The following is a 26063-nucleotide window of genomic DNA, read 5'->3' on the forward strand; positions in this document are numbered from 1 at the left end:
ATAAACACTAGACCTCCCTGATGCTAATAACCGAGCCCAACCTATATTACAAATAAAATATATTATATTAACTAAATCATTTTAATTAACAAGTATATGAAATAGAAAATTAACTCAGGCGCAACAGCTATAAGTACCATAAGGGAAACTTGAAAAAATAATGAAAATTGAAGCAAAACAAAGCAAGGATTACCCCCTGTACCTCCTGCATCATGGTTTAGCAAGTCTACCCAGGTTTAACGAAGTTTTAATCTGACCTCCCGAATCCAGTGAATGACTTCACGGGTGCCCTCCTCCGTTCCATACATATGAAGAGCCCACCTATGTTCAATCAGTCAAGAAGTGAGGGAATCGAACCCCCTCACACTAGTTTCAAGCTAGTTACACACCACTAGTGCTACCTTCTTATGGGACTCTAGTAAATAATTACATGGCGCCGTCAGCGCCAAATTACAGGTACAACCCTGTGAGACCTAATGGCCCAACCTGCACAACTAGGCTTTCAAAATGCCACTTCCCCAATTATAGAAGAATTATTACACTTTCATGACCATGCATTAATAATCGTATTCTTAATCAGCACTTTAGTATTATACCTTATGATCCTAATACTAACAACAAGCATAACTTACACAAATACAATAAATGCACAAGAAATAGAAATAATCTGAACTATTTTACCTGCAGTAATCCTAATTATAATTGCACTTCCGTCCTTACGTATTTTATATCTTATAGATGAAGTTAATAACCCACACCTAACAGTAAAAGCACTAGGACATCAATGATACTGGAGCTATGAGTACACAGACTACGAAAATCTAACATTTGACTCATACATAATCCCAACACAAAATCTACCCCAAGGAAACTATCGCTTATTAGAAGTTGATCACCGAATAGTTGTACCAGTAGAATCTCCAATTCGCATACTTATTTCAGCAGAAGATGTCCTACACTCCTGAGCAGTTCCAACATTAGGAGTTAAAACTGACGCCATCCCAGGACGCCTAAACCAAACAACATTTACAGCATCATATCCTGGACTATTTTATGGACAGTGTTCAGAAATTTGTGGCTCTAATCACAGCTTTATACCAATTGTAATTGAAACCACAACTTTGTCTGGATTTGAGACTTGATCAACCATAATACTCTCATCTTTTAGAAGCTTGCAACAGCACTAGCCCTTTAAGCTAAATAAGCAAGATAACTTGCCTAAAAGAATGCCACAATTAAATCCAACACCCTGATTTATAATCATAACATTTTCCTGAATTTACCTAACAATCATTACCTCCCCCCTACTACAAACGGAACTTCCAAATACTATTACTAATATAAAAATAAACCCCTCATACTCCCACTGACACTGACCATGATACTAAGCTTCTTTAATCAGTTCTCAAGCCCGCTTATATTAGGAATCCCACTACTCCCACTAGCCATACTTGCCCCAACACTCATTCTAATCCCACGCACAACCTTGATAACAAACCGACTAATTATGGTTCAACAATGAACTATAAAACAAACTACGAAACAACTAATACTGCCAATTAAAACTAAAGGACATAAATGAGCCCTCACACTAACAACACTAATAACTTCTATTTTAATAATAAATTTATTAGGCTTATTGCCATATACATTTACCCCGACCACACAACTCTCCATAAACCTAGGAATCGCAATACCACTATGAATAATAACAATCATTACTGGGCTACGTAACCAACCAACAAATTCACTAGGCCACCTCCTACCAATAGGAACACCGAACATACTAATTATCCCACTAATCCTCATTGAAACAGTCAGCCTATTTATTCGACCGATCGCACTTGGCGTACGACTAACTGCGAATCTAACAGCTGGCCACCTGCTAATACAACTAATTTCCATTGCAACACTAACACTCATATCAGTCATACCGACTATTGCAATCCTGTCATTTAGCGTTCTATTACTATTAACCCTATTAGAAATAGCAGTTGCTATAATCCAAGCATATGTATTTGTGCTCCTAGTAACCTTATACCTTCAAGAAAACATGTAATGACCCACCAAGCACATACATACCACATTGTAGACCCTAGCCCCTGACCTCTAACAGGCGCAATTGCCGCTCTAATAATAACCTCCGGCCTAGCAATATGATTCCATATAAATCGTATAATACTATTAAACTTAGGATTATTTCTTATACTCCTAACAGCAATCCAATGATGACGAGATATTGTACGAGAAAGCACCTACCAAGGCCACCATACACCATTAGTACAAAAAGGTTTACGCTACGGTATAATTCTTTTCATTGTCTCAGAAGTCTTTTTCTTCATTGGATTTTTCTGAGCATTTTACCACTCAAGTCTTGCACCAACACCAGAATTAGGAGCCCAATGACCCCCTTATGGTATTACACCATTAAACCCATTTGAAATCCCTCTACTAAATACAGCTGTTCTCCTCGCCTCTGGGGTTACAGTAACCTGAAGCCATCATGCAATTATAGAAGGAAAACGAATAGAAGCAACTCAAGCACTATCTATCACAATTAGCCTGGGTTTATATTTCACACTTCTTCAAATATTTGAATATTATGAGGCCCCATTCACTATTGCGGACAGTACATATGGGTCAACTTTTTTTGTTGCAACAGGTTTTCACGGCCTGCACGTTTTAATTGGCACTACCTTTCTCGCCATCTGCCTTCTTCGACAAATGAAATATCACTTTACAACAAATCATCACTTTGGTTTTGAAGCTGCTGCCTGATATTGACACTTCGTCGATGTAATTTGACTTTTCCTGTATTTATCAATTTATTGATGAGGCTCCTATCTTCTAAGTATAAACGTACAAATGATTTCCACTCATTAAGCCTTAGTTAAAGTACTAAGAGAAGATAATAAAAATTCTTATAATATTTCTATTAACGACTATAATTACAACACTATTAATAACTCTCAGCTTCTGACTACCTCAAACCTCCCCTAATGCCGAAAAAATGTCCCCATTTGAATGTGGCTTTGACCCACTTGGATCAGCTCGACTACCTTTTTCCCTACGCTTCTTCTTAGTAGCAATTCTATTCCTACTATTTGATTTAGAAATCGCCCTGCTACTACCAACCCCATGAGCTATTAATAACCCCAGCCCAGAAACTACACTACTCTTGACCTATTTAATTATTAGTATTTTAACTCTCGGCCTAATTTATGAATGATATCAAGGAGGCCTAGAATGAGCAGAATGAGTGATTAGTCTATATAAGACAATTAATTTCGACTTAATAAAACCTATAAACTATAGGATCACTAAATGACCCTCATGCAATTTACACTATTATCTACCTTTACCTTTAGCATGCTAGGAATAACCATATACCGAACACATCTTATCTCCGCCCTATTATGTATTGAGAGCATGATATTAACTCTCTTCCTAGCCACAACTACTTTTATACAAACCACCCAAACAACCACAATCACCATTCTCCCTATAACCCTACTAACCTTCTCTGCCTGTGAAGCTTGCATTGGGTTAGCCTTACTCGTTGCATCCACACGTACATATGCTTCAGATCACCTAAATACAATAAACCTTCTACAATGCTAAAACTACTTTTACCAACACTAATACTTATCCCAACTGCCATGCTTACCAAAATATCACTACTTTTTTCAACTTATACAGCCTACTCAATATTAATTGCACTATTTTCTACTAATTATCTTTATATACCACTAAACTCACAATTTCACTATACTAACACCTATTTGGGCCTAGATAATATCTCTACCCCACTTCTAATTTTAACTACTTGACTGTTACCCCTTATAACAATAGCTAGTCAACAACACCTTACTGACCAACCACCTAATCGAAAACGGCTCTTTTTAGTAACAACTGCACTACTTCAAACAGTATTAATTATAACATTCTCATCAACTAATTTAATTTTATTCTATATTATATTTGAAGCCACATTAACCCCAACACTAATCCTAATTACACGTTGAGGGAATGAAATAGAACGCTTAAATGCAGGAACTTATTTCCTATTTTACACTATTACCGGATCCCTTCCTCTTTTAATTGCCCTACTTGTACTATATACAAAAACACATATCTCAACGGTAATAATACCTTTAACAAGCCTAGAACCAATAGATACTTGAACCAACACAATTCTATGATTAGCCTGCCTTATGGCCTTCCTAATTAAAATACCACTATACGGCCTACATCTGTGACTTCCAAAAGCACATGTTGAAGCCCCTATTGCTGGATCTATAGTATTAGCTGCTGTTCTACTAAAACTCGGAGGCTATGGTATAATCCGCATTATCCCAATCCTAACCCCCACTATTCAAACAAAGTATATTCCATTTATAGAACTCGCCCTTTGAGGTATAATTATAACAAGTCTTATCTGTCTACGACAAACGGACTTAAAAGCAATTATTGCTTATTCATCTGTCAGCCACATAGGCCTAGTTACAGCCGGAGTACTGATTTATACTCCATGAAGCATCACTGGAGCAATAATTTTAATAATTGCCCATGGCCTAACTTCCTCACTACTATTCTGTCTAACTAATATAAACTATGAACGCACACATACACGAACCTTACTGATCGCCCGAGGCATTAAAATAACTATACCACTAATAGCAACCTGGTGATTAATAGCAAGTCTATCAAATATAGCACTTCCCCCAACAACTAATCTACTTGGAGAACTTATAATCATCTCCAGCTTATTTAACTGATCCTCTACATCACTAATCCTCACTGGTATTACTACACTACTTACAGCCATCTACTCTCTCTCTGTCTACTTAATAATTCAACATAATAAAACACCAAACGACCTAATACATCAACCCCTCCATACACGAGAACACCTCCTAATCATCCTTCATCTAATCCCCCTTATTTTACTAATGATATCACCAAAAACAATATTTATCACCTGTAAGTATAGTTTAAATAAAACATTAGGCTGTGGTCCTAAAAATATAGACTAACATTCTATTACATACCAAGGGGAGTGCATACGCTAAAGCTGCTATCTTATAGCCCACCAAAGTTAAACTCTTTGGGCCCCTTATTTTTCAAAGGATAGAAGCTGTCCACTAATCTTAGGAGTTAGCTTATCTTGGTGCAACTCCAAGTGAAAATCATGCATGACTTAATAATGCACACATTTATTTTCTTATCCTTATTTACACTTCTAACCCCAGTGCTAGCCTCAATACTTCCATCAATAAAAAACAAAACTTGAAAAAACAACATCTTAGCAATAAAACTAGCATTCTACATTAGTATTATACCAATATTAATCTATTTAAATATCGGCCTACAATCAATAACAACAAACATCATCTGATTTAATTCATATCTTGATATTAAAGTTGGTCTACTATTTGACCAATACTCAATAATTTTTCTACCGACAGCTCTATTTATCTCATGGGCTATCCTAGAATTCACAAACTGATATATATCTTCAGATATTAACTTAGAACAGTTTACTAAATATTTAATAATTTTCTTACTCTCTATAGTCACACTAACAACAGCAAACAACTTACTACTATTATTTGTAGGGTGAGAAGGAGTAGGAATCATATCATTCCTACTAATTAGCTGATGATCCTCTCGTCCCAACGCAAACACAGCAGCTCTACAAGCAGTAATCTATAACCGTCTAGGTGACATTGGCCTATTTATAACTATAGCCTGATCTTCAATAAACCTTAACACATTAGAAATGCAACAAATATTCTCCTATAAAACAATCCCACTGCTCCCACTTCTTGGATTAATTTTAGCGGCCACAGGCAAGTCCGCTCAATTTGGCCTACACCCATGACTACCTGCAGCTATAGAAGGCCCAACTCCCGTTTCCGCCCTACTTCATTCCAGCACAATAGTCATTGCTGGAATCTTTATACTAATCCGTATAAATCCTATACTATTAACAAACCAAAATATTAACACCATATGTCTTTGTTTAGGGGCAATAACTACCATCTTTACAGCACTTTGTGCGCTCACCCAAAACGATATTAAAAAAATCATTGCCTTCTCAACCACAAGCCAACTCGGCCTAATAATAGTAGCTATCGGATTAAATCAACCAGAACTAGCATTCTTTCACATCCTAACTCACGCTTTTTTTAAAGCGATATTATTCCTTTGCTCCTGCTCAATCATCCATAGTCTTATGGACGAACAGGATATTCGAAAAATAGGAGGAATACAAAAAATATTACCAGTTACAACTTCTTGCATAACAATAGGAAATCTTGCACTTACTGGCACACCATTCCTAGCCGGATTTTATTCAAAAGACCTAATCATTGAGTGCCTTAACACCTCATACACAAACGCCTGAGCCCTAACAACAACACTAATTGCTACTTCTATAACAGCTGCCTATAGTTCACGAATAATTTTCTATGTACAAATAAATCCCCCTAAACATAACCCAACCCTAACCACCCTAGAAGTTAGCCAAAACCAAACTAATCCATTAATCCGGCTAGCAGCTGGAAGTATAATAATAGGCCTACTTATCATCACCATAGTACTACCAAATAAAACACAAGTAATAACTATATCAACTTCAACCAAGTCCATAGCACTTCTAGTATCACTAGCCGGCCTACTAACAGCACTAGAAACTACAAAAACAACAAGTCTATTTACAAAACCCAAACACCTTCATACTATAACTACACAACTAGGCTTCTTTAACACAACCACACACCGTAAATTTACTAACAAAATATTAAATATAGGACAAAAAATCGCCCTTCAACTAAACGACCAACTATGATACGAAAAACTAGGACCAAATATAATCATATATATAAATACTAAGACATCAAAAAAAATATCAAACCTCCATAAAGGCATTATTAAAACATACTTAACAGTATTTTCAATACTACTACTTATAATTATACTGCCCACAAAACTTTACACAATACGAAGAGCACCTCGTGCTAATCCACGCGTTAGCTCCAATACAACAAACAAAACTAATAACAATCCAAACCCACATAATAATAATACTGGCCCACCATTCGAATATAACAATATAACCCCACTAAAATCTATACGAATCACATACAAACCCACATTATCAACAGTCAAACTACCTATAATATCATTAACTTCAAAAATAAAACTAAATACAAGAATTAAAAATGCAAAACCAAACACATATAAAATAACTAAAAAATCACCTCAAGTTTTAGGATACGCTTCAGCAGACATTGCAATAGAATAAATAAACACAACTAATATCCCACCTAAATAAATTAAAAACAAAACTAAAGAAACAAAAGAAGATCCAAACCCCACCAACACCGCACATCCAAAAAAAGCCGCTATTACAAGCCCAACCACCCCATAAAATGGCGAAGGATTAGAAGCTACACCAATAACACCCAAAACAAAGCATAATAAAAATAAAAATAAAAAATAAGACATTTATTATTATCTGGCACTCACCAGAACTTATGGTCCGAAAAACCACCGTTGTTATTCAACTATAATAACCTTTAATGCTAATTAATCGCAAAACGCACCCACTACTAAAACTCATAAATAATTCATTTATTGACCTACCCACACCAAGCAATATCTCTGCTTGATGAAATTTTGGATCATTACTTGGATTATGCTTAATTATCCAAATTATAACAGGGTTATTTCTAGCAATACACTACACCGCAAACACAACCCTAGCATTCTCTTCTGTCGCCCATATTTGTCGAGACGTGCAATACGGATGACTTCTACGAACACTTCACGCAAATGGGGCTTCAATATTCTTCATCTGCCTTTATACTCACATTGGACGAGGCCTGTATTACGGATCATACTTATATAAAAAAACATGAAACACAGGAATTATTCTTTTATTCCTAGTAATAGCCACTGCCTTCGTCGGATATGTACTACCCTGAGGCCAAATATCCTTTTGAGGTGCAACCGTAATCACAAATCTCCTTTCAGCCATTCCATACCTAGGTACAACACTTGTACAATGAATCTGGGGTGGATTCTCAGTAGACAATCCCACACTAACACGCTTCCTCACATTCCATTTTCTACTACCATTTATCATTTCAGCTATAGTTATCTTACACCTTATATTTTTACACGAAACAGGATCAAACAATCCAACAGGATTAAATACAAATACAGATAAAATCCAATTTCACCCATATTTTTCATACAAGGACTTACTTGGTTCAGTAATCATAATAACATTTCTACTCTCACTAACTCTATTTTACCCAAACCTAATAGGAGACCCTGAAAACTATGTCCCCGCCAACCCACTAATAACACCCCCCCATATTAAACCAGAATGGTATTTCTTATTCGCTTATGCCATCCTTCGCTCAATTCCCAATAAATTAGGAGGTGTATTAGCACTTATAATATCTATCACCATTCTATTTATTATACCAATCTTACACACAACAAAACAACGCGCTCAAACATTCCGTCCCCTGTCCCAAATAATATTCTGATCTTTTATCTCAAATATCCTTATCTTAACTTGAATTGGAGGCCAACCAGTAGAAGAACCCTTTATTAAAATTGGCCAACTTACCTCACTAATACACTTTATTTTAATTCTCACAATGCCCATCATAAACAAATTAGAAACACAGCTACTCAACCGTTAATCACCTAGCTACCTTTTAAAGCTCTGACCTACATTCTATTACAATCTCATTCTGGCTGCAAAACGACCCCTTCTGCCGCCAGCCTGGCTGTTGGGCAGGGGGTCGCCATTTGCCTCCTCGGAAGGAGGAGAAGAAGGCGCGCTTTCCCTGACATCCGTGGATTGCGTGGGGGGCGGAGCTTGTTGGCCGTTAGGCTGCTCCGCTCCCCTGTAGGGTCAATCGCCCGGGAAAGAGCTCGGCAAGCAGGTTGCTGCATCGAGCTCTGCCTCGGCGGCTGCGTCTTCTCGGCGGCGGCGGCGGCGGCGGCGGCAGGAGCCTCGGCGGCGGCGCACCGACCTCGGCGGCGGTGCGGCTGTGGGGCGGCGGCTTCGGCAGTGGGCGGCGGCGGCTGAGGAGGCGTTTCGGCGGCGGCCTCGTCGGAGGCCCCGCGGCACAGGGTTGACGCGGCGGCTGCCTGGGCGGCGGTTCCGGCGGCTGTTTCTGCGGCGGCTGGGGCCTTACCGCAGGCTGTTTACAGCGGTGCAGGACTGCCTGCTGGGGAGGCCGTGCAGGGCTGCGGTGGTCGGTGCCCCTTTCTGAGGCAGGGCCCGCAGCGGGGTTACTGTTTGGGGTGTTGGCATTACCCCCCCTTTTTTCTTACTGTGCATAGGCTGAGCAAGGGAGGCCCAGGCTGGGGAGGGGTTTCTTCCCTTGGGCTCCCTGGTGGATTGGTTGAGGGGCGGCCATTTTGTGAGGCCTTCCCCATTCAATTGAATTGGGCGGCCATTTTGAAGTGGTGATCCAGGGTGGCTCATTCTCCCTAGACTTCATTGGTACCCCCTTGGCTATCTGATTTAGAGTTCCTTTGGGTGTGTTGGGTGACTTAGCATAATTGTATAGGTATTTCCTTGGTTATCAGGCTGGCCATGCCTCCTAAGAAAGGTAGTGGCCCTTCCAAGGGGAAACAGCGGGCTAAACGCCCACCCCCCAAGAGGCCCCCTCCAGTAATTTCCTCCTCTGAGGATGAGGCTGAGGTTTCTGGTCAGGAGGACATTCTGCGTCGGTTGCAGGCCCTTGAGTCAGCCAAGGGGGTTTCTCCCCCTCTGGGGGATTCTGGGGGGAGGAAACGGGCTAGGCGTATGGCCTCCAGGGATGCTGTTAACAGAGAAATTCTGATGCGATTATCTGCTTTGGAAGGTTCAGCTAAAGGTGGTGCCGGCTCTGCTCAGATGTCTTCAACCCAGGAGGTTGGTTCGGCGGCTGATGAAGAGGGTCGGGGAGCTGAAGTGGCTGCTGCACCTGTGGCCTTGGCTGTGGAGCCAGAAGAGGAACCTGGTAAGGCTGCACCTACACAATCAGGGTACCCCTGGCCTTGGGTGTCATGTGGGCAAGGGCCTCTTAGTGGAGCTCAGGGCGTTAGCTCGGGGGTTCCCCCCCAGTTTTCTCCTGCTTGGCCTCCTCTAGCGCAGCCATCCTGGGCAGGTCAGGGTTTTGGAGCGGCTTCGTTGCCCCCCTCTGTACCTTCTGCAAATCTGGCAGGTGCTGGGCAGCCTTTTGGCTGGCCTGGGATGATGGCTGGTCCATGGGGGTATTACCCGTTTCCAGCTTTGGCGTATGGCAACGTTCCTTTTAGTTCCTTGCCGTTTGGTGATGTAGCCCTTCCCTTAGGTGATCACCTGACTCAGGCTACACGTGATAAGATACTGAAAGGTGAATATGTGGACGTCTTTTCCCTTCTCTTCAGAGAGCTGGAGAAGAAGGACAAAGACGATCTGGATGACCGTGATAAAGAACGTCTGAAGCATAGGAAGGTTGATAGAACCTGGGGCAATTGGCTCCCTGGGTTCTTGGTTTATGCGGGGGTGTTAGCAAGGGCACAGCCGCATAAGGCGGCGCCTTTGTTTCAGTATTTGGATATTATTTACAAGGGATACACGGGATTCCTCGGAGAGGCTTGGATGCAGTACGATGAGGAGTTTCGTATGCGTGCTGCTATGAATCCGGCCCTCCCCTGGGATCGCATTCATCAGCAACTGTGGCTTTCGGTGATGTCCCCTGCCAGGCCCAGTGTGGGTGACCGGTCAGATAGCGGTCATATTGTTCAGCGCTCTTCCTCAAATCCCAGCACCCGCGCTAACGCGGGGCAGCAGGTTCAACCCCGGCTGCTGTGTTGGGAGTTCGCCTTTAAAGGAGGCTGCAGCCGTAAGCCCTGTAGGTTTAGGCATGAGTGCCCGTCATGTTCGGGCCCCCACTCCTACACGGCCTGTTCCAAGTCCCGGCAGGGCGCTGGGGGTAGGAAGTTCGGAGGCTCAAGTGGTGGTAGCCAGCAGTCTGCTAGTAAAGGGCCCCAGTCCAATAAGACTGAGGGTCCTTGAGGGATTGTTACGGTCTTATCCTAAGGCTCGTGAGGCCCAGTATCTGTTAAATGGGTTTACTTATGGTTTTCGGATCCCGGTTGTGGGTCCTCGTTCCTCGTTTCATTCAGAAAATTTGCGTTCGGTAGTAGGTAAGGAAGACGTTGTTAGAGCTAAGATTAGGAAGGAGTGTGAGGAGGGGAGAGTTTTGGGCCCTTTCGATTCTCCGCCAGTTTCCAGTTTGAGGGTTTCCCCATTGGGGGTGGTTCCCAAAAAAGCGGCAGGGGAATTTCGTTTGATTCATCACCTGTCGTTCCCTAGGGGGAACTCGGTGAATGATGCCATCCCAGAGCATCTGTGTTCTGTAAAATATACTTCGTTTGACCAGGCGGTTATTATGGTGCGCAGGTGTGGTGTCGGAGCGGAGCTGGCTAAATGCGACATTAAGTCTGCATTTAGACTTCTCCCAGTGCACCCGGAGGACTTTGAGCTCCTCGGGTTTGCTTTTGAAGGAAAATATTTCATGGATCGCGCTCTACCGATGGGCTGCTCCATCTCCCATTGGCACATGAGAAGACGGAGGGGCCGTCACAGGTTCTTACGTTCCTGGGAATAGAAATTGATACGGTTAGGCAGTGTTTTAGGCTTCCCCTGGTAAAGGTGCAGGACCTCCGGGCCAGGCTTCAGGAGTTTAGAGGGAAGCATAAAGTTACGCTTCTTGAACTTCAGCAGATAGTGGGGCATTTGAATTTTGCCTGTAAGGCTGTTGCCCCGGGCAGGCCCTTTTTAAGGCGACTTTGCTACGCAATGTCATCCTTGAAGGCCCCACACCATCGCTTGCGGCTTAGTAAAGGCATGCAGGAGGACTTGCAGGTTTGGTCAGACTTCCTGGCTGGCTTCAACGGGGTTACTTTCTGGCGGGATGATTTATTACTTGACGCCGAGCTTCAGGTTATGTCTGACGCCTCCGGCTCCTTAGGCTTTGGGATTTATTTTAGGAAACATTGGTGTGTGGGTCAATGGCCTAAGGACTGGCACAGGTTGGGTCTTGTTAGGGACCTTACATTCTTGGATTTTTTTCCAATTTTGGTAGCTGTGTTTTTGTGGGGACGAGAGTTTTCGAACCAAACTGTACATTTCTGGTGCGATAACCAGGCTGTGGTACAAGTGGTTAACTCGTTGACTTCTCGGTCCCCCAGGGTTATGAAGCTGGTTCGAGTCTTCACCCTCCTTTGCCTCCAATGGAACATATTATTTAAGGCCAGACATGTTCCAGGGGTTGATAATGAGGTGGCGGACGCTTTGTCTCGCCTACAGATGGAGCGTTTCAGGCAGCTTGCCCCGGAGGCGGATCCTCACCCAGTGCAGATGCCGCAGGAACTTTGGCAGCTTGGGAGTCCGAGGCGTCCAGGGCCATTTGGCTTGCAGTTGCCCCAAGTACTAGGAGAGCCTACAACAGAGCGGTAGGACAGTTTACGGGGTTTAGAGACAAGCTTAGCTTGCAGCAGCGCTGGCCCATACCGGTTGCGCACTTGATGCGCTTTTGTGTGCATCAGAAGTTGCGGGGGCTTTCAGTTAAGTCGATTCGGGGTCAGCTTGCGGCGTTAGCATATGTTAGCAAAGCACGGGGGTTCCCTGAGGCCACGGGGGACTTCCGTGTGAGGAAGATGTTGGAAGGTTGGTCCAGGGAAGCAGGGGCTCGAGTTGACACCAGGGAGCCTATTTCTCCCTCGGTGCTCAAGGGGCTCTTTGTGGTGTGGGCCGAGGTTTCTGATTCTAGGTATGAGGCTCGGCTGTTTCACGCAGCAGCTTTGACTGCGTTCTTTGGGGCTTTTCGTATTAGTGAATTAGTGGCCCGGTCTGGTTCGGATCGGTCTGAACGCGCTCTTTTAGTAAGTGATTTGCAGTGGGATGGGGATGTAGTCGTTATCAATTTACGTCAATCCAAGACGGATCAGTGGCGAAAAGGGGCTGTTATTCGGCTGGGGCCTTGTGCGGATGGAGATTTGTGCCCCGTGAGGGCTCTCCGGCGCTTCCTTCAGGTGCGGGGCTCGGAGCTTGGGCTTTTGTTTCGGCATGACGATGGTCGGCCTTTAACGCGCTATCAGTTTTGGGTGGTTACCCAAAGAGCTCTGGATCGGCTGGGTTTGAGCGGCGTTAAATTCGCCACACATTCTTTCAGGATTGGGGCTGCTTCTACGGCAGCCGCAATGGGTTACTCGGCTGTGGCCATCCAGAGAGTAGGCAGGTGGCGTTCTTCAGCTTACCGGGCTTATGTTAGGCCCTTAGCTAAATTTTAAGCTATTACTAATTGAATTTTCTTTAGGTGCTGTGTCCTGCCGAGAGAAGCAAAGAATTCTGATCTGCGGGCACAGTATGGTTTTCTGGGCGGCCCATCAAGCACGGAGGACACGGATTGGGTCACAGTTGGGTCTGAGTGAATGGGCCCGGGTTGAGTGGCAGGGTCGTCGGGGCCTACGTTGGCCTGGCCTGCTGCCTCTGTTATTTGGCCAGCGGAGTGGCCTCCCGCCCCACATGTTAGTCATTCACCTCGGTGGGAATGATTTGGGGCTGATGCAAGGTAAGGCCTTGTCTTTGCAAGTTGAACTAGACCTGCAGCTCATTCTGCAGCGGTGGCCTGGTGTTCTCATTATCTGGTCTGCCATGTTGCCTCGGCGGGTTTGGCGGGAGGCCTTGAACCATCAGGCCATTGAACGGGCTCGAATGAAGGCCAATAGGGCTATTCAAAAAGCTTTGGGTGAGGGGTTGGGTATTTACTTACCTCACCCTAGGATTAGGGCCACTTTTGCCAACCTCTACCGAGGTGACGGGGTACACCTGTCTGTGTCCGGCAATGAGATATTTTTAGATGACTTGCGGCAAGGGCTTCGGCTGGCCCTAAGCCACCTGTGGGGCGCCAGGGCCTAAGCAGAGGCTTGGCCTGGCGTTTGCAGGATAGAATTGGAAAATGGGGAGCGGGCCGGTGAGCACCCTTGGCGATTCTCCATTCTGGGGAAGAGGGGTCTGCCAGAAGCGGATGGTACTGCTTGACGGCTGCCATGGTGCATGGGCAGACTGCCTTGGGGAACCCTGTGTGCAAGTCCTACCTCACTGCTGTACGGCTGAGGTGTGGGAGCTTGATTGGGGGAACCAACTTTGCCTGGCTGTCCAGGTGGCTGCCATCCAGTGGATGGCTTAAGCCTGGGGCTTCGGGGCTCGCCCAGACAGGTCGAGGCGGAGGTCCAAGGTGCGACCACGTGGCTCGACCTGTACCGCTATTTTCCCTTGCCGCAGTTGATAGTTATGGTTATTAAAATTGTTAACTTAATAAAAGTGGCCCTTAGTACCAAATCCTGGCGTCTGTCTCTTCATTCCGACTGGGGTGGCAAAACGACCCCTTCTGCCGCCAGCCTGGCTGTTGGGCAGGGGGTCGCCATTTGCCTCCTCGGAAGGAGGAGAAGAAGGCGCGCTTTCCCTGACATCCGGGGATTGCGTGGGGGGCGGAGCTTGTTGGCCGTTAGGCTGCTCCGCTCCCCTGTAGGGTCAGTCGCCTGGGAAAGAGCTCGGCCCACCCTCCTCTCCCAGTATCGGTGCAGGATTAGCCGGTTGCTGTAGTCAGAGCCAGGTAGGAATTTTTTCCTCCGGTTACCTAATTGGCCCAGGTGCGGAGGTTTTTCGCCTACCTTGTACCGGTACTGTGGTTGCGGTGATTGGCATGGTGGAGCTGTTTAGTTAAATCCTTTGGCAGGATAGAATTGGAAAATGGGGAGCGGGCCGGTGAGCACCCTTGGCGATTCTCCTTTCTGGGGAAGAGGGGTCTGCCAGAAGCGGATGGTACTGCTTGACGGCTGCCATGGTGCATGGGCAGACTGCCTTGGGGAACCCTGTGTGCAAGTCCTACCTCACTGCTGTACGGCTGAGGTGTGGGAGCTTGATTGGGGGAACCAACTTTGCCTGGCTGTCCAGGTGGCTGCCATCTAGTGGATGGCTTAAGCCTGGGGCTTCGGGGCTCGCCCAGACAGGTCGAGGCGGAGGTCCAAGGTGCGACCACATGGCTCGACCTGTACCGCTATTTTCCCTTGCCGCAGTTGATAGTTATGGTTATTAAAATTGTTAACTTAATAAAAGTGGCCCTTAGTACCAAATCCTGGCGTCTGTCTCTTCATTCCGACTGGGGTGGCAAAGTGCTTTGCTTTGAAACCAAAAATTTCCAGTGTTCAATTCTTTCACTTTTATCCCAATTTACAACACTGGGGAGAGACACTGAACAATCAATCTTGAGTTATCATCATAAAACAGCAATCAACCAGCAGATCCACAGGACATGAAAAAGCTACTAAATCCCAAAATTCTGAACATGAGGCATCTATATTGACTTTTTTTTCCAAAGTTTGTCCATAAGTCAAATGTGTTTAGCGAGTTTGGCAGCCACAATTTTGTTCCTCTGTTAAAATGATCTATTGAAGTTTGATTTGAACCACCCATTGTGTAAAACGCTTCTGCATCTTTATTGAAAAAGTGGCCAGAAGAAATGGGCTTTAGCGGAGAGGAAATTTTTTAAAAGCTACATGTTTTCTTCACCTGAGTTGTACTAGCATTGAATTTATACAGCACAGAAGATATTTATCTTATTTTACAACTGGGAGACGATGAGGCTGAAAGACTGAATGCATAGCAGATGGTTCTTGAGCACAAACGTAACCCTAACTTTTGTTACCACTATTAGCTCAATTTTACAACTGGGGGACACTAAGGAACATTTGACCAGTCAGTGAATTCAAGACAAACAATTCTTCAGCTGCCATTGTTCAGTGGTTAGACCCTGAGCAACACACATCAACATTGCCTGCTGACTTCTGTTAAATTTCATTGCACTCAAACATATTTAGCAGTTGCAATTTTATCCATCAGATTAAAGAACATACTCAAATCATCAAAGCTGAAATCCGAACAACAAAATGCGTAACTCTCCTGTGTATCTTTCAGGAGCCTCCTTCAGAGATTACACCAAATGTCCATATGGTGTACGTATGTACATTTATAGTCCTCCTTTCTCACAGAGACTCAAGATGGATTACACAGTGTAAGTCAATATGATCAACAGCTGGAACATTCAATACAATAGCATGTGGATTACAGAAATTTAATAAAGAAAAAAAAGCAAAAAATGGATAGAGAGCTGGAACAATGCTAAAACAAAACATAAGCAACTTAATATGACATATTAAACTATGCAGAAACTACCCAGTAGGAGCATACTTGCATCAACAGACAGTAAACAGTAGTATAGTCTATAGTCCCCATTCCTTTACCAAAGCATTTCTCTGAACTGTTTCTTACTGCTCAGCTCTTTACCCGTATAAAAAGCTCTCCTGAATAACTGAATGTGTAAAAAGCTCTCTTGAATAACTGAATTTTTCATAGTTTGTAGAAATCAGGAGAGTGGGAATGTTCCTGACCATAGATAGGCTTGAACTGCAAGACAAACTAAAGTTCATCACGAACTGGGCTGGTTCGTGCTTTGCGAACCAGCGGTTCATGAAAGCCCATTTTCCACGAACTTCCACAAACTGGTCTTCCAGTTCATTTGGTTTGTGTAAAAGCCCAATACCCCTTTCTGTGCAACTGCGAAGCAGAACAGAAAGGGGCATTTAAACCCCCCAATCAGCTGCTTGTTGGGGGGTGAAATGGCCCTTTCCATGCCATTTCACAGAAACACAGAAAGGGGTATTTAAACCCCACAAATTAAGAACTGGTTTGCGAACTGGGGCAAGTTTGTGAAAGTTCGTGGTTCATGGTTCATGACACGGGATGAACCAAACCACACAGTTCTGTTTTTTCCTGGTTCGTGCCCAACTCTATTCCTGACCTCTTCAGGTCGGCCATTCCATAAGTTGCGAGCCACCACAGAGAAAGCACATGTATGGGCAGCTGTTGATTTTGCTCATGGGTAAGGTGGCACTGCTCTGATGAGTAAAGATTTTGCTCATGGGTAAGAAGGCCCTGCTCTGATGAGTAAAGCTGATGTGGTAGAAGACAGGGTGTGAGACAATCCGAAAGATATGAGGGACCTAGGGCCAATAAGGGGCTTTATATGTGATAGCCAAAACATTGAATTGAGCCCAGTAACTGATGGGCAGCCAATAGAGTGACTGCAGGATGGGAATAATATTCATGTTCTGTGTAGCTCTTGATAATAATCAAGCTGCACCAACTGGAGTCTCTGAGTCGACTTCAAGGGGAGACCTATGTAGAAGGCATTACAGTAGTCTAGCCTTGATGTTAACATGGCATGGATTCTGGTGAACAAATCGGCTATGTTAAGGTAGGGGGTGATCTTCCAAGCTATACGGAGTTTGTAGAAGGCACTTTTCACAGCTGTGTTAACCTGCTTCTCTAGCAGTAACCAGATCCAGTATAACCTCCAGGCCTTAACTGAGTCTGCAAGGGTCAGTTGAACACCATCAAAAGCAGGGAGCACACTGTCCTTCAATAGCTCCAGTTTCCCAACCAGTATCACTTCTGTGTATTGTCGAAGGCTTTCACGGTCGGAGAACGATGGTTGTTGTGGATTTTCCGGGCTGTATAGCCATGATCTTGGCATTGTAGTTCCTGACGTTTTGCCAGCAGCTGTGACTGGCATCTCCAGAGGTGTAGCACCAAAAGACAGATATAGAGCTGGGTGTCATGACTGAAGGTAACAAGTAGGTACAATACCTCTAATCCATGTACACAGTAACTGTAAACAATAGACTTGTTATGGGTTAGGGAATTTCTTCTTCCCAAATTTACTTTTTTAGATATAAAAGGTCTACAATGCTAGGATGTTTTGCAAAAGCAAGGAAAACATTTTTTTTTGTGCACCAAGTTCAGAAAAATAAAGTGCATGGCATTTTGGAATGCTGTATCAATAGCCAGAGCAAATTTGATTTGCTGGAGAGTTCTAGGATGAAGCTCTTCGGGAACGAATGGATTTTTCCTGCCCTGTGTGTTTTTAGATAAGCTCTTTTAATATTCAGTTGCTATTTTTATACCTTACTCTAAAGCTATTATTTTGCTTTCCCTCCAAACAAAGCAAGAGCAAGGAAACAATGAACATACTGGGATACATTTCACTCGAGTTCCTCAGTTTATATCAAAGGCCAGTGTTACATTATGTGCCTTTTATCAAAGAGGAAAAAAAAACACTTCAGAGTAGACTGAAGTATAAAATATTTATTTTTAGAGTATATATAAAATTCATAACATGGTCTAGTAGCAATTAAAATATGAATACTTCGAACTTCACAATCATCACATAAGAATCTCAAATTGGATCGCAAACATAAAATTACTCTCCCCACAAATAATCTGCATAGCAGACATTCCATTTTCTAGATGGACCATTGGTCTGATGCATTAGCAGTGCCCTTCTAAGCACTGACCCTTCAAAGTCAATGGAGGTCAGTCACTCTGGAAAAGTGTAACTTGGTTTAGGACCACAATCCACAACCCTTCTGATGTTCTTATCCCATGTTACATGATGATATTATGATGATGGTGATATTATGGTGATTGCTTACTTTACATACTTGGTTTTGCTAAATGGTGGGCAATTCAATTCTGCATGATTGGGATAGTGCCTTTCAACAGTTCTGGCCTATTTGCCCCCTCAGTTGGAAGAATGAGACATACATAATTTGTTGGTATAAATGGCCGCTTTATTAAACATAACATCAACATTAAACTGCGGCAAGGGCCAACTATGCGGTACAGGTCAAGCCACGGGGTCACCTCTGACCTCCGCCTTGCCTGTATGGGCGAGCCCCGCTGCCCCGGGCATAATCCATCCATGGGATGGCCTCAACCCGGGCCGGCCAGACAAAGGGTTCCCCCTCAAGCTCCTAAAGCCTCAGCAGTACAGCATGAGGGAAGGACTTGCACCTGGGGTTCCCTGGAGGCAGTCTACACAGGTGGTGGTAGCCATGAAACATACCATCCTTCCTGAGAGACCCCATTTCCCCACCGATGGGGAATTGCCACAGGGGGTGCTCACCAGCCCGCTCCCTATTTCCCAACGTTCTCCTGCCAAGGGGAGCCTACAGGGCACCACCCTTGAAATACCACCAACCTCTGCTTCAGTACAAGGTAGGCGAAAAACCTGCCCCCACCTAGGCCAATCAGGGGGAGCAGGAAAAAATTCCTACCTGGCTCAAATAAGCAACCGGCTAATCCCACACTGAAACAGGGTGAGGAGGGTGGGCTGATCGCTCGGAGCAACTGCGCAGGGAGGGGGCGGAGATACACAATGACTCTGTCTCCGCCCGCCTCCTGCAGTCCCCGGATGGGTGGGAAGCCAGTCCCCTCCTCCATCCGAGGAGGCAAACTCGGCCCCACGGCCAAAGCCACATTGTGGCTGCCGTGATTGGCCGCATTGCCCCCTCAGTTGGAAGAATGAGACATACACAATTTGTTGGTATAAATGGCCGCTTTATTAAACATAACATCAACACTAAACTGCGGCAAGGGCCAACTATGCGGTACAGGTCAAGCCACGGGGTCACCTCTGACCTCCGCCTTGCCTGTATGGGCGAGCCCCACTGCCCCGGGCGTAATCCATCCATGGGATGGCCTCAGCCCGGCCGGCCAAAGGGTTCCCCCTCAAGCTCCTAAAGCCTCAGCCATACAGCATGAGGGAAGGACTTGCACCTGGGGTTCCCTGGAGGCAGTCTACACAGGTGGTGGTAGCCATGAAGCATACCATCCTTCCTGAGAGACCCCATTTCCCCACGGATGGGGAATTGCCACAGGGGGTGCTCACCAGCCCGTTCCCTATTTCCCAACGTTCTCCTGCCAACGCGAAAGGCCAAGCCTCAGCTTAGGCCCTCGCGCCCCACAGGTGGCCTAATGCCAACCTGAGCCCAAGCCGCAGGTCATCTAAGAAGATGTCATTGCCAGACGGAGACAAATGAACCCCATCGTCCCTGTAAAGGGTGGCATTAGCAGCCTTAATGCGAGGATGAGGGAGATAGGTGACTAATCCCGAAGCTAAGGCTTTCTGAATGGCCCTATTGGCCCTACGCCGAGCACGAGCCATACCCCTCGGGTCCAGGGATTCCCTCCATCTGCGTCGGGGGAGCATCTCCGACCAAAATACATAAGTGCCAGGCCATCGGCTCTTGATTACCCTCAGGTCGGCAATCACTTGCAGTGACAGGGCTCTGCCTTTCAAAAGACCCAGGTCATTACCACCAACGTGTAAGACCAGAATATGGGGAGGAGGACCCATCCTTCCTCCAAACAGGAGAGGCAGCAACCCAGCCCACCGAAGGCCACGCCGACCCAAGCATTCAATGGAGGCATCTTCGCTCAACCCGAGCTGAGCTCCAATCGGTGTCCGTCTGGCTTGCACTGCAGCCCAGAACACCATACTGTGGCCGGCTATAAGGATCCGCTTCCTCTCAAAGCTGCTCACTGCACCTGGAAAAAATCAAACTGTGTGAAACTAAAACAACAGGAGAGGACGAATGTAAGACCGGAAAGCAGACGACTTCCATCTGCCCACCTTCTGAATGGTCTTATCAGCATAACCCATGGCTGCCGCAGTAGATGCAGCACCAATTCGAAATGAATGAGTGCCAAATTTGACACCCCTCAATCCCAGCTAACGCAACGCTCTATCCGTTACCGCCCAAAATTGGTATCGGGTTAAGGGAGAGTGATCAACATGTCGAAACAACACTCCCTCCTCCTCGCCCCTGACTTCCAAATAAGAACGAAGAGCCCCAACTGGGCACAATGCCTCGTCCTCACAGGGTCCCAAAGTTAACAAGGACCCGGCCTGCTTCTGATCGGTCTTAGACCTCTTAATTCGAATCAAAACTTTATTACCTATAAACTGAATATCAGAAGCCGATAAAGCCCGCCCTGTAACGTCCCTTTGCGACTGAACCACAAGTTCACTCACACGCAGGGCACCAAAGAATGCTGTGAGGGAGGCGGCGTGGAACAGCCGGCACTCAAAACTGGAACTACATGTCTCCCCCCATAGAGCACCAAGGCCTCTAAGAATAGCGGGAGAAATCGGCTGCCTTACGTCCTTAATGACCCCAGACTCCCGGGACCAACCCTCAAACATCTTCCGGAGTCTGAAATCACCTGTACATTCTGGCAAGCCACGTGCCTTGCTGGCAAAAGCCAGTGCAGCCATCTGCCCCTTAATAGTTTTAACCGCCAATCCGCGAGCCTTCTGAGCCACGCAGAACTGCAAAAGATGCTCAGCAGGGACGGGCCATGCCTGACTCAGCCCAACCCCCTTCCTAAAGTCCTGGAGCAGTCCTACCGCACACTCATACGCTCGACGAGTGCTGGGAACAATGGCCATCTGAATAGCTCTGTTCACTTCCACTTGCCAAGCCGCCACAGCTCCGGTGGCATTCTGGAGGGAAGGCTGTCGGCTCCGGGAGCAAGACGCCGGAAGCGATCCATCTGTCGGCGAGACAAAGCGTCCGCCACCCCATTGTCGACTCCCGGCACATGCCGAGCCCTAAACAATATGTTAAACTGGAGGCACTTCAAAATGAATGCCCGAACCAATGACATGACTCTGGCAGACTTAGATGTAAGGGAATTAACCACTTGCACCACTGCCATGTTGTCGCACCAAAAATGCACTACATGGTTGGCAAGTTCATGTCCCCAAAGAAACACTGCTACCAGAATGGGAAAAAGCTCCAAGAAGGTTAGATCCCTAACCACCTCGCTCTCCACCCAATCCACAGGCCATGTCTCAGCACACCAGTGCCCACGGAAAAATACCCCGAAACCCGTGGACCCAGAAGCGTCGGAAGCAACCTGAAACTGAGCACCAACTAGCAACTCCTCGCGCCAAAAGGTGACCCCATTGAAGGAACCTAAAAACTCCTCCCACACCTCAATGTCAGCATGCATCCCCTTATCAATGCGAATTTTATGGTGAGGGGCCCGAAGGGCTGACATAGCGTCACACAGCCGGCGCAAAAACGGCCTACCAGGGGCGACTGCCTTACATGCAAAATTCAGAGAACCAACCAGCTGTTGCAATTCGAGAAGGGACACCTTCTGCTTACCTCTGAATGCTGCCAACAACTCCCTGAGCTTGTCAACTTTATCAGACGGGAGGCGTAAAGACTGGTGCACTGAGTCAAGCTCGATGCCCAAAAAGGTCATCACCTGAGAAGGACCCTCCGTCTTTTCGTGCGCCAGGGGAACCCCTAGCTCCCCCGCTAGAGACACGAAGCTGGCAAGCAGGCTAGCGCATTGCGCCGTGCCCGCAGGCCCAACGAACATAAAGTCATCGAGGTAATGACAGGTATCCCGGCATTTGAACCTGCGCCTCAGCTCCCACTCTAAAAAGGAGCTAAAACACTCAAAGGCAGCACACGATATAGAGCACCCCATTGGGAGAGCTCTGTCCATGTAATAATGCCCCTCAAAAAAGAAGCCCAGGAGATCGATATCACCAGGGTGTACCGGGAGCAGGCGAAAGGCAGACTTGATGTCGCACTTAGCCATAAAGGCCCCAATCCCACATCTGCGCATGACCCTGACCGCCTGGTCAAAGGAGGTATAACACACCGAACAAAGTTCCTCAGGGATGGCATCGTTAACCGATGCCCCTTTCGGAAAAGAAAGATGGTGAATCAAACGATATTCACCAGGGGCCTTCTTAGGAACCACCCCTAAGGGAGAAACTCGCAGGTATGGAACAGGAGGCATAGAAAATGGACCCAATACCCTGCCCTCAGCACACTCCTTCGAAATCTTGTCCCGCACAACGGCTTCCATGGCAACAACCGAACGTAAATTTTTGGACATGAAAGGAACCCGCGGGCCCTGAAATGGTATCCTAAAACCGTACCTAAAACCGTCCAACAGAAACAATGCGTCCCCCCGCTTGGGATAAGAAGACAGTAAGCGCTCAAGCGCTCTCAGACTTATTGGGCTGGGGCCCTTTTCCAGCGGATTGTTGACCCCTGCCCCCGCCTGAACGCCTGCTACCCCCACCAGGCTTGGCTCTAGGGCAGGACGTATAAGCGTGTGGTCCGGAACATGCTGGACACTCATGTCTGTATTTACAGGACCTCCTGTTGCAGACACCCTTTGAAGTGAAGTCCCAACAGAGCAGCCGGGGTTGAACCTGCTGCCCCGCCTGGGAGCGGGTGGAGACAGCCGCCTGCGGGCGGTGAATCAGATGGCCACTATCCGCCCTATCACCAGAGTTCGGTTTGGAAGGGGACATAACCTGCAGCCACAGCTGCTGGTGAATCTGGTCCCAGGGAATCTGAGGGTTCAATGCTGCCCTCATCCTAAACTCTTCATCATACTGCAACCATGCAGTGCCTACAAAGTCAGTATATCCTCTATAGATTATATTAAGGTACTGAAATAGGGAGACTGCCCGTAAAGGCTGCGCCCTCCCCAGTACACCTGCGTATATCAAGAACCCTGGGAGCCAGTTATGCCAAGAACGATCCACCTTACGACGCTTAATTTTTTCTTTATCACGCTCCTCCAAATCCTCCTTGTCCTTCTTTTCCAGCTCACGGAAAAGAAGGGTGAACACATCCACATATTCCCCCCTCACTATCTTATCCCTTGTAGCCTGGGTAAGATGATCACCAAGGGGGAGAGCCGTGTCCCCAAACGGGAGTGCCCGATAAGGGACTTGGCCATAAACGCCATAAGGCATGAAACCCCAAGGCGGGTAGCCATATTGCCATCCGAATAGAGGCACACCCTGAGCCGGACTATCAGAACCCGCCCAAGAAGTTGTAGCAGACCCAATGGCTGTAGAAGCACCGGGTACCACCGGAGCCATACCAGCTACTCCCTGGTGCCCAGGAAACTGCCACGGTGTATTATATGATGTAGATGGAGTGGTGGGGCCAGAGGACCCGGAGGCAGCGGCCTGACCCCAGGGTCCCCATGGCCAGGTGCAAGCCTGCTGAGGCAAGGCAGACTTGCCATCAGGCCCACTAGGCTCCACAGCCACTGCCACTTGAACAGATTCCGCCTGCCCTTCTGGCGCGGCGTCGCCAGTGACGACTTCGTCCTCCTCAGGGGGGTTCCCTCCAGCCGAAGGTCCCGCTTCCGGCACGCCTGTAGCAGACTCAAGAGCAGAAAGCCGTGTTAAAATCTCCCTCCTAATGGAAGCCCTTGAAGCCACTAAGTGGCCTACTACGCTCACTGACTGCACCTGCTGTACCAGGTGACCCCTTGCCCTTTTCCAAAGCCTCCAAACGCTTCAAGATTGCAAGATTAAAGCTGCTATCGCCCTCATCCTCCGAAGAGGAAATTGCTGGAGGAGGCCTTTTAGAGGGCTGTTTCTTAGCAGGCTGCTTGCCCTTGGCTGCACCTCTACCCTTCCTAGAAGCCATTCTGCCTGGTAACAAGCAACCAATGGGCAGGGTTAAATGCACAATACCCAAGGACAGACAACTGACAGGGAGATGAACTGTAGCCGATATAAAATGGCGGCTGCACAACGCACAAAATGGCGGTCACCAAGGGGAAAAAAGGGGGGTTGCTGAGCTGGGCGCACACTGGCCATACAGCGTGGACCCCAGACACACAACACCCTTGCAAACCCTCCCTCAAGAGCAAAATGGGGGGGGCTGCCTCTCAGCACACGCAAGAGGGAATAAACCGCCCTCTTACAACCCCCCACCGATTACCCCAAGTATCCCAACCACCCACTGAAAGGAGGGGGGGGCTGTCCCTTACAGGAACGGTTGGCTCCCCAAGACACCCCCGGGGGAGGGGGAGAAGGCGATTTCCCCCCTCTACCCCACCAGCCCAAAAAGCCCCGGCGCAAAAGCGCCCAAACCGTCGAGAAAGTGGCGTGCCACCGCAAACACAGGCCGCCGCCGAAACGCCGCCGCGGCCGGGCGCCAAGCCAAGGAGCTTAAAACGCGGCGCGTCGTGCGCCACTGAAGAAACCAGCAAGGGGGGGCCCCCCGAAGACGCGCACTCCAGCCCCGCTGCCAGGGAAAGCCCCCCGCTCAACCACTCCGAGCGTCGGCAGAACAGAGCAAAACACGTCCTGCTCCGACCGATCGCTCGGAGCAACTGCGCAGGGAGGGGGCGGAGATACACAACGACTCTGTCTCCGCCCACCTCCTGCAGTCCCCGGATGGGTGGGAAGCCAGTCCCCTCCTCCATCCAAGGAGGCAAACTCGGCCCCACGGCCAAAGCCACATTGTGGCTGCCGTGATTGGCTGCATTATCTCCACAGTTTTTCCTGCTAGTGCAAATTTGCCTTACCACTAGAAGGATGGACCACTACTATTAAACATCCCCTATGATTATGTGCATGCTCCGACCTGGATAGCCCAGGTGAGCTTGATCTTGTCAGATCTCAGAAGCTAAGTAAGGTCGGCCTTGGTTAGCAATTGGATGGGAGACTTCCAATGAAGACCAATGTTGCTATGCAAAGGCAGGGAATGGCAAACCATCTCTGTTTCTTGCCATGAAAACCCTACCAGGAGTCATTGAAAGTCAACTCTGACTTCAGGGCACTCTCTACCACTCCATTGTGTGGATTGTGTGGATAAGGGATCCTGGGAGCAACCATCCCTTTCCATTACCCCCATTCCTTCTCAGGGGTTCCTTTGTTTAGCTCTACTGACACAATCCTTACACAATGATACTGTTTCAGCTTTCATATGAAAGTGTGCACAAGTAAAATAACACATGCCCCAAGTTAAAGCATTATCTCAGAATCAAGTCTAGTTTAGAAGTTTTCTATGTGGTATAATTTTCACATAGGAAAATTGTGGAAGGAAGCACCTCTGCACCCTCCAGCTCTGATGACACTTTGTCTCTCATATTTATGTATTTGCTTTCTTTGTTCTATACCACTTTTCCTCACTGATCAAAGTGGTTTACAATAAAGTGAGCAAACTAAAGCTGGCCAGAAACCTGACATATTAAAACATTAGCACAAACACCACACCTTGCTGTATTGTTTATTGAATGTTCCAGCTGT

The 26063-nt window shown here is 46.6% G+C and overlaps 5 pseudogenes; all 5 read left to right on the forward strand.

The window, feature by feature from the left end:
• Positions 1–476: 476 nt before the first annotated feature.
• LOC129326042 (cytochrome c oxidase subunit 2-like) lies at positions 477–1142 on the forward strand (annotated as a pseudogene).
• Positions 1143–1372: 230 nt separating this feature from the next.
• Positions 1373–2059, forward strand: LOC129325839 (ATP synthase subunit a-like; annotated as a pseudogene).
• A 1555-nt stretch (positions 2060–3614) lies between these two features.
• Positions 3615–5036, forward strand: LOC129326189 (NADH-ubiquinone oxidoreductase chain 4-like; annotated as a pseudogene).
• A 170-nt stretch (positions 5037–5206) lies between these two features.
• LOC129326190 (NADH-ubiquinone oxidoreductase chain 5-like) lies at positions 5207–7309 on the forward strand (annotated as a pseudogene).
• A 230-nt stretch (positions 7310–7539) lies between these two features.
• LOC129325629 (cytochrome b-like) lies at positions 7540–8723 on the forward strand (annotated as a pseudogene).
• Positions 8724–26063: the final 17340 nt, after the last annotated feature.

This window comes from Eublepharis macularius, chromosome 3, assembly GCF_028583425.1.
Source record: "Eublepharis macularius isolate TG4126 chromosome 3, MPM_Emac_v1.0, whole genome shotgun sequence".
Taxonomy (NCBI): Eukaryota; Metazoa; Chordata; class Lepidosauria; order Squamata; family Eublepharidae; genus Eublepharis; species Eublepharis macularius.